This window comes from Oncorhynchus keta, chromosome 23, assembly GCF_023373465.1.
Source record: "Oncorhynchus keta strain PuntledgeMale-10-30-2019 chromosome 23, Oket_V2, whole genome shotgun sequence".
Classification (NCBI taxonomy): domain Eukaryota; kingdom Metazoa; phylum Chordata; class Actinopteri; order Salmoniformes; family Salmonidae; genus Oncorhynchus; species Oncorhynchus keta.
The window spans coordinates 501511-511565 of NC_068443.1; positions in this window are offsets into that span (position 1 = coordinate 501511).

Here is a 10055-nt window from a genome sequence, read left to right on the forward strand (position 1 = left end):
AAATAAAGGGTTATATATATATAAATACCTGGTTAAATAAAGGGTTATATATATAAATACCTGGTTAAATAAAGGATAAGTAAATAAGATAGTATACTTGTAAACATGTTTTATTTTCTTCAAGCAGAAATTAAACTTAATAATCATCACAAAGTAGTAATATGTTAAAAACAAGAGAACAACACTGTTAATATAATGTTAGACAATCAGGTTCCTATCATAGTAAATCTATGTTTTAATGGATTGTCAAAATGCTTTAGTAGTTTTCTTAACAGAAAATAAAAGCAGCCCTCTGCTTTGTGAAAGACCAAGGACCAGAACTGAATATTCAGGACAGAGAGGAGAGCTGGTAGCAGAGAGAGACACAATCCTGGTCCTGAATCAACTGTAACCTCTAATATAATAGTTCAGAGCGAATGATGAATGATCCAGGATCTGTAATTAGTAATTGAACCTGGGAACGAGGTTAAGGATTTGATGGAGAAGAACACAACCTAATAACACTATGGAGTCAAAAACACAGTACACGACATGACAGATGATTCTGACTAGGCCCCAAATGGCACCCTATTCCCTATATAGTGCACTACTAGCCCTATGGGCCCTGGTTGAAAGCAGTGCACTACATAGGGATTAGGTTTCCATTTCAGAATCAGGGTGCGTAGATCTCCCCACTACAGGTCCCTGTTGTTGCTGCTGAGTAGTTTGGGGTAGGAGGTTCCGATGGATCGCCCCTGACGATACACCACCATCTCTAGCAGGTACTCGTCCACCTTCACCACGAATGTGGTCACCTGTACATAAACCACAAGGATAACGTTAGCCAATACATCCACCCATTTATATACTGGCTAGGGTTCTCCTCATCAACACCAACGTTGGGCTGCATCCCAATTCACAACCCTTTTCCAGAACTGTGCTGATTCAGACTGGAGGGGTCATGTTATACTGGTCAGAACAGTAGTTATTCAGCCTGGAGGGGTCATGTTATGGCTGGTCAGAACAGTAGTTTATTCAGACTGGAGGGGTCCTGTTATACTGGTCAGAACAGTAGTTTATTCAGACTGGAGGGGTCATGTTATACTGGTCAGAACAGTAGTTATTCAGTCTGGAGGGGTCATGTTATACTGGTCAGAACAGTAGTTATTCAGTCTGGAGGGGTCATGTTATACTGGTCAGAACAGTAGTTATTCAGCCTGGAGGGGTCATGTTATACTGGTCAGAACAGTAGTTTATTCAGCCTGGAGGGGTCATGTTATACTGGTCAGAACAGTAGTTATTCAGCCTGGAGGGGTCATGTTATACTGGTCAGAACAGTAGTTTATTCAGCCTGGAGGGGTCATGTTATGCTGGTCAGAACAGTAGTTATTCAGTCTGGAGGGGTCATGTTATACTGGTCAGAACAGTAGTTATTCAGCCTGGAGGGGTCATGTTATACTGGTCAGAACAGTAGTTTATTCAGTCTGGAGGGGTCATGTTATACTGGTCAGAACAGTAGTTTATTCAGCCTGGAGGGGTCATGTTATACTGGTCAGAACAGTAGTTATTCAGCCTGGAGGGGTCATGTTATGGCTGGTCAGAACAGTAGTTTATTCAGACTGGAGGGGTCATGTTATACTGGTCAGAACAGTAGTTATTCAGCCTGGAGGGGTCATGTTATACTGGTCAGAACAGTAGTTATTCAGACTGGAGGGGTCATGTTATACTGGTCAGAACAGTAGTTTATTCAGACTGGAGGGGTCATGTTATACTGGTCAGAACAGTAGTTATTCAGTCTGGAGGGGTCATGTTATACTGGTCAGAACAGTAGTTATTCAGACTGGAGGGGTCATGTTATACTGGTCAGAACAGTAGTTTATTCAGTCTGGAGGGGTCATGTTATACTGGTCAGAACAGTAGTTTATTCAGCCTGTAGGGGTCATGTTATACTGGTCAGAACAGTAGTTATTCAGCCTGGAGGGGTCATGTTATACTGGTCAGAACAGTAGTTTATTCAGCCTGGAGGGGTCATGTTATACTGGTCAGAACAGTAGTTATTCAGTCTGGAGGGGTCATGTTATACTGGTCAGAACAGTAGTTATTCAGACTGGAGGGGTCATGTTATGCTGGTCAGAACAGTAGTTATTCAGTCTGGAGGGGTCATGTTATGCTGGTCAGAACAGTAGTTATTCAGCCTGGAGGGGTCATGTTATGCTGGTCAGAACAGTAGTTTATTCAGCCTGGAGGGGTCATGTTATGCTGGTCAGAACAGTAGTTTATTCAGACTGGAGGGGTCATGTTATACTGGTCAGAACAGTAGTTTATTCAGTCTGGAGGGGTCATGTTATACTGGTCAGAACAGTAGTTATTCAGTCTGGAGGGGTCATGTTATACTGGTCAGAACAGTAGTTATTCAGTCTGGAGGGGTCATGTTATACTGGTCAGAACAGTAGTTATTCAGTCTGGAGGGGTCATGTTATACTGGACAGAACAGTAGTTATTCAGTCTGGAGGGGTCATGTTATACTGGTCAGAACAGTAGTTATTCAGTCTGGAGGGGTCATGTTATACTGGTCAGAACAGTAGTTTATTCAGTCTGGAGGGGTCATGTTATACTGGTCAGAACAGTAGTTATTCAGTCTGGAGGGGTCATGTTATACTGGTCAGAACAGTAGTTATTCAGCCTGGAGGGGTCATGTTATACTGGTCAGAACAGTAGTTTATTCAGACTGGAGGGGTCATGTTATACTGGTCAGAACAGTAGTTATTCAGTCTGGAGGGGTCATGTTATACTGGTCAGAACAGTAGTTATTCAGACTGGAGGGGTCATGTTATACTGGTCAGAACAGTAGTTATTCAGTCTGGAGGGGTCATGTTATGCTGGTCAGAACAGTAGTTATTCAGCCTGGAGGGGTCATGTTATGCTGGTCAGAACAGTAGTTTATTCAGCCTGGAGGGGTCATGTTATGCTGGTCAGAACAGTAGTTTATTCAGACTGGAGGGGTCATGTTATACTGGTCAGAACAGTAGTTTATTCAGTCTGGAGGGGTCATGTTATACTGGTCAGAACAGTAGTTATTCAGTCTGGAGGGGTCATGTTATACTGGTCAGAACAGTAGTTATTCAGTCTGGAGGGGTCATGTTATACTGGTCAGAACAGTAGTTATTCAGTCTGGAGGGGTCATGTTATACTGGACAGAACAGTAGTTATTCAGTCTGGAGGGGTCATGTTATACTGGTCAGAACAGTAGTTATTCAGTCTGGAGGGGTCATGTTATACTGGTCAGAACAGTAGTTTATTCAGTCTGGAGGGGTCATGTTATACTGGTCAGAACAGTAGTTATTCAGTCTGGAGGGGTCATGTTATACTGGTCAGAACAGTAGTTATTCAGTCTGGAGGGGTCATGTTATACTGGTCAGAACAGTAGTTATTCAGCCTGGAGGGGCTATGTTATACTGGTCAGAACAGTAGTTTATTCAGCCTGGAGGGGTCATGTTATGCTGGTCAGAACAGTAGTTATTCAGCCTGGAGGGGCTATGTTATACTGGTCAGAACAGTAGTTATTCAGTCTGGAGGGGTCATGTTATACTGGTCAGAACAGTAGTTATTCAGTCTGGAGGGGCTATGTTATACTGGTCAGAACAGTAGTTATTCAGCCTGGAGGGGTCATGTTATGCTGGTCAGAACAGTAGTTATTCAGCCTGGAGGGGTCATGTTATGCTGGTCAGAACAGTAGTTATTCAGTCTGGAGGGGTCATGTTATACTGGTCAGAACAGTAGTTTATTCAGTCTGGAGGGGTCATGTTATACTGGTCAGAACAGTAGTTATTCAGCCTGGAGGGGTCATGTTATGCTGGTCAGAACAGTAGTTTATTCAGTCTGGAGGGGTCATGTTATACTGGTCAGAACAGTAGTTATTCAGTCTGGAGGGGTCATGTTATACTGGTCAGAACAGTAGTTATTCAGTCTGGAGGGGTCATGTTATACTGGTCAGAACAGTAGTTATTCAGCCTGGAGGGGCTATGTTATACTGGTCAGAACAGTAGTTTATTCAGTCTGGAGGGGTCATGTTATACTGGTCAGAACAGTAGTTATTCAGTCTGGAGGGGTCATGTTATACTGGTCAGAACAGTAGTTTATTCAGCCTGTAGGGGTCATGTTATACTGGTCAGAACAGTAGTTATTCAGCCTGGAGGGGTCATGTTATACTGGTCAGAACAGTAGTTATTCAGCCTGGAGGGGTCATGTTATACTGGTCAGAACAGTAGTTATTCAGCCTGGAGGGGTCATGTTATACTGGTCAGAACAGTAGTTTATTCAGTCTGGAGGGGTCATGTTATACTGGTCAGAACAGTAGTTTATTCAGTCTGGAGGGGTCATGTTATACTGGTCAGAACAGTAGTTATTCAGTCTGGAGGGGTCATGTTATACTGGTCAGAACAGTAGTTATTCAGTCTGGAGGGGTCATGTTATACTGGTCAGAACAGTAGTTATTCAGTCTGGAGGGGTCATGTTATACTGGTCAGAACAGTAGTTTATTCAGTCTGGAGGGGTCATGTTATACTGGTCAGAACAGTAGTTTATTCAGACTGGAGGGGTCATGTTATACTGGTCAGAACAGTAGTTATTCAGTCTGGAGGGGTCATGTTATACTGGTCAGAACAGTAGTTATTCAGACTGGAGGGGTCATGTTATGCTGGTCAGAACAGTAGTTATTCAGTCTGGAGGGGTCATGTTATGCTGGTCAGAACAGTAGTTATTCAGCCTGGAGGGGTCATGTTATGCTGGTCAGAACAGTAGTTTATTCAGCCTGGAGGGGTCATGTTATGCTGGTCAGAACAGTAGTTTATTCAGACTGGAGGGGTCATGTTATACTGGTCAGAACAGTAGTTTATTCAGTCTGGAGGGGTCATGTTATACTGGTCAGAACAGTAGTTATTCAGTCTGGAGGGGTCATGTTATACTGGTCAGAACAGTAGTTATTCAGTCTGGAGGGGTCATGTTATACTGGTCAGAACAGTAGTTATTCAGTCTGGAGGGGTCATGTTATACTGGACAGAACAGTAGTTATTCAGTCTGGAGGGGTCATGTTATACTGGACAGAACAGTAGTTATTCAGTCTGGAGGGGTCATGTTATACTGGTCAGAACAGTAGTTTATTCAGTCTGGAGGGGTCATGTTATACTGGTCAGAACAGTAGTTATTCAGTCTGGAGGGGTCATGTTATACTGGTCAGAACAGTAGTTTATTCAGTCTGGAGGGGTCATGTTATACTGGTCAGAACAGTAGTTTATTCAGCCTGGAGGGGTCATGTTATACTGGTCAGAACAGTAGTTATTCAGTCTGGAGGGGTCATGTTATACTGGTCAGAACAGTAGTTATTCAGCCTGGAGGGGTCATGTTATACTGGTCAGAACAGTAGTTATTCTGTCTGGAGGGGTCATGTTATACTGGTCAGAACAGTAGTTATTCAGTCTGGAGGGGTCATGTTATACTGGTCAGAACAGTAGTTTATTCAGTCTGGAGGGGTCATGTTATACTGGTCAGAACAGTAGTTTATTCAGCCTGGAGGGGTCATGTTATACTGGTCAGAACAGTAGTTATTCAGTCTGGAGGGGTCATGTTATACTGGTCAGAACAGTAGTTATTCAGCCTGGAGGGGTCATGTTATGCTGGTCAGAACAGTAGTTATTCAGCCTGGAGGGGCTATGTTATACTGGTCAGAACAGTAGTTATTCAGTCTGGAGGGGTCATGTTATACTGGTCAGAACAGTAGTTATTCAGTCTGGAGGGGTCATGTTATACTGGTCAGAACAGTAGTTATTCAGCCTGGAGGGGCTATGTTATACTGGTCAGAACAGTAGTTATTCAGTCTGGAGGGGTCATGTTATACTGGTCAGAACAGTAGTTTATTCAGCCTGGAGGGTTCATGTTATGCTGGTCAGAACAGTAGTTTATTCAGTCTGGAGGGGTCATGTTATACTGGTCAGAACAGTAGTTATTCAGTCTGGAGGGGTCATGTTATACTGGTCAGAACAGTAGTTATTCAGTCTGGAGGGGTCATGTTATACTGGTCAGAACAGTAGTTATTCAGCCTGGAGGGGCTATGTTATACTGGTCAGAACAGTAGTTTATTCAGTCTGGAGGGGTCATGTTATACTGGTCAGAACAGTAGTTATTCAGTCTGGAGGGGTCATGTTATACTGGTCAGAACAGTAGTTTATTCAGCCTGTAGGGGTCATGTTATACTGGTCAGAACAGTAGTTATTCAGCCTGGAGGGGTCATGTTATACTGGTCAGAACAGTAGTTATTCAGCCTGGAGGGGTCATGTTATACTGGTCAGAACAGTAGTTATTCAGCCTGGAGGGGTCATGTTATACTGGTCAGAACAGTAGTTTATTCAGTCTGGAGGGGTCATGTTATACTGGTCAGAACAGTAGTTTATTCAGTCTGGAGGGGTCATGTTATACTGGTCAGAACAGTAGTTATTCAGTCTGGAGGGGTCATGTTATACTGGTCAGAACAGTAGTTTATTCAGTCTGGAGGGGTCATGTTATACTGGTCAGAACAGTAGTTTATTCAGACTGGAGGGGTCATGTTATACTGGTCAGAACAGTAGTTTATTCAGCCTGGAGGGGTCATGTTATACTGGTCAGAACAGTAGTTATTCAGCCTGGAGGGGTCATGTTATACTGGTCAGAACAGTAGTTATTCAGTCTGGAGGGGTCATGTTATACTGGTCAGAACAGTAGTTATTCAGTCTGGAGGGGTCATGTTATGGCTGGTCAGAACAGTAGTTTATTCAGTCTGGAGGGGTCATGTTATACTGGTCAGAACAGTAGTTTATTCAGCCTGGAGGGGTCATGTTATGCTGGTCATAACAGTAGTTTATTCAGCCTGGAGGGGTCATGTTATGTATTCAGTCTGGAGGGGTCATGTTATACTGGTCAGAACAGTAGTTTATTCAGCCTGGAGGGGTCATGTTATGCTGGTCAGAACAGTAGTTTATTCAGACTGGAGGGGTCATGTTATACTGGTCAGAACAGTAGTTTATTCAGCCTGGAGGGGTCATGTTATGCTGGTCAGAACAGTAGTTTATTCAGACTGGAGGGGTCATGTTATACTGGTCAGAACAGTAGTTTATTCAGTCTGGAGGGGTCATGTTATACTGGTCAGAACAGTAGTTATTCAGTCTGGAGGGGTCATGTTATACTGGTCAGAACAGTAGTTATTCAGTCTGGAGGGGTCATGTTATACTGGTCAGAACAGTAGTTATTCAGACTGGAGGGGTCATGTTATGCTGGTCAGAACAGTAGTTATTCAGTCTGGAGGGGTCATGTTATGCTGGTCAGAACAGTAGTTATTCAGCCTGGAGGGGTCATGTTATGCTGGTCAGAACAGTAGTTTATTCAGCCTGGAGGGGTCATGTTATGCTGGTCAGAACAGTAGTTTATTCAGACTGGAGGGGTCATGTTATACTGGTCAGAACAGTAGTTTATTCAGTCTGGAGGGGTCATGTTATACTGGTCAGAACAGTAGTTATTCAGTCTGGAGGGGTCATGTTATACTGGTCAGAACAGTAGTTATTCAGTCTGGAGGGGTCATGTTATACTGGTCAGAACAGTAGTTATTCAGTCTGGAGGGGTCATGTTATACTGGTCAGAACAGTAGTTTATTCAGTCTGGAGGGGTCATGTTATACTGGTCAGAACAGTAGTTATTCAGTCTGGAGGGGTCATGTTATACTGGTCAGAACAGTAGTTTATTCAGTCTGGAGGGGTCATGTTATACTGGTCAGAACAGTAGTTTATTCAGCCTGGAGGGGTCATGTTATACTGGTCAGAACAGTAGTTATTCAGTCTGGAGGGGTCATGTTATACTGGTCAGAACAGTAGTTATTCAGCCTGGAGGGGTCATGTTATACTGGTCAGAACAGTAGTTATTCAGTCTGGAGGGGTCATGTTATACTGGTCAGAACAGTAGTTATTCAGCCTGGAGGGGTCATGTTATGCTGGTCAGAACAGTAGTTATTCAGCCTGGAGGGGCTATGTTATACTGGTCAGAACAGTAGTTATTCAGTCTGGAGGAGTCATGTTATACTGGTCAGAACAGTAGTTATTCAGTCTGGAGGGGCTATGTTATACTGGTCAGAACAGTAGTTATTCAGCCTGGAGGGGTCATGTTATGCTGGTCAGAACAGTAGTTATTCAGTCTGGAGGGGTCATGTTATACTGGTCAGAACAGTAGTTTATTCAGTCTGGAGGGGTCATGTTATACTGGTCAGAACAGTAGTTATTCAGCCTGGAGGGGTCATGTTATACTGGTCAGAACAGTAGTTTATTCAGCCTGGAGGGTTCATGTTATGCTGGTCAGAACAGTAGTTTATTCAGTCTGGAGGGGTCATGTTATACTGGTCAGAACAGTAGTTATTCAGTCTGGAGGGGTCATGTTATACTGGTCAGAACAGTAGTTATTCAGTCTGGAGGGGTCATGTTATACTGGTCAGAACAGTAGTTATTCAGCCTGGAGGGGCTATGTTATACTGGTCAGAACAGTAGTTTATTCAGTCTGGAGGGGTCATGTTATACTGGTCAGAACAGTAGTTATTCAGTCTGGAGGGGTCATGTTATACTGGTCAGAACAGTAGTTTATTCAGCCTGTAGGGGTCATGTTATACTGGTCAGAACAGTAGTTATTCAGCCTGGAGGGGTCATGTTATACTGGTCAGAACAGTAGTTATTCAGCCTGGAGGGGTCATGTTATACTGGTCAGAACAGTAGTTATTCAGCCTGGAGGGGTCATGTTATACTGGTCAGAACAGTAGTTTATTCAGTCTGGAGGGGTCATGTTATACTGGTCAGAACAGTAGTTTATTCAGTCTGGAGGGGTCATGTTATACTGGTCAGAACAGTAGTTTATTCAGTCTGGAGGGGTCATGTTATACTGGTCAGAACAGTAGTTATTCAGTCTGGAGGGGTCATGTTATACTGGTCAGAACAGTAGTTTATTCAGTCTGGAGGGGTCATGTTATACTGGTCAGAACAGTAGTTTATTCAGCCTGGAGGGGTCATGTTATACTGGTCAGAACAGTAGTTATTCAGTCTGGAGGGGTCATGTTATACTGGTCAGAACAGTAGTTATTCAGCCTGGAGGGGTCATGTTATACTGGTCAGAACAGTAGTTATTCAGTCTGGAGGGGTCATGTTATACTGGTCAGAACAGTAGTTATTCAGTCTGGAGGGGTCATGTTATACTGGTCAGAACAGTAGTTATTCAGTCTGGAGGGGTCATGTTATACTGGTCAGAACAGTAGTTATTCAGCCTGGAGGGGTCATGTTATACTGGTCAGAACAGTAGTTATTCAGTCTGGAGGGGTCATGTTATACTGGTCAGAACAGTAGTTATTCAGCCTGGAGGGGTCATGTTATGCTGGTCAGAACAGTAGTTATTCAGCCTGGAGGGGCTATGTTATACTGGTCAGAACAGTAGTTATTCAGTCTGGAGGGGTCATGTTATACTGGTCAGAACAGTAGTTATTCAGTCTGGAGGGGTCATGTTATACTGGTCAGAACAGTAGTTATTCAGCCTGGAGGGGCTATGTTATACTGGTCAGAACAGTAGTTATTCAGTCTGGAGGGGTCATGTTATACTGGTCAGAACAGTAGTTTATTCAGCCTGGAGGGTTCATGTTATGCTGGTCAGAACAGTAGTTTATTCAGTCTGGAGGGGTCATGTTATACTGGTCAGAACAGTAGTTATTCAGTCTGGAGGGGTCATGTTATACTGGTCAGAACAGTAGTTATTCAGTCTGGAGGGGTCATGTTATACTGGTCAGAACAGTAGTTATTCAGCCTGGAGGGGCTATGTTATACTGGTCAGAACAGTAGTTTATTCAGTCTGGAGGGGTCATGTTATACTGGTCAGAACAGTAGTTATTCAGTCTGGAGGGGTCATGTTATACTGGTCAGAACAGTAGTTTATTCAGCCTGTAGGGGTCATGTTATACTGGTCAGAACAGTAGTTATTCAGCCTGGAGGGGTCATGTTATACTGGTCAGAACAGTAGTTATTCAGCCT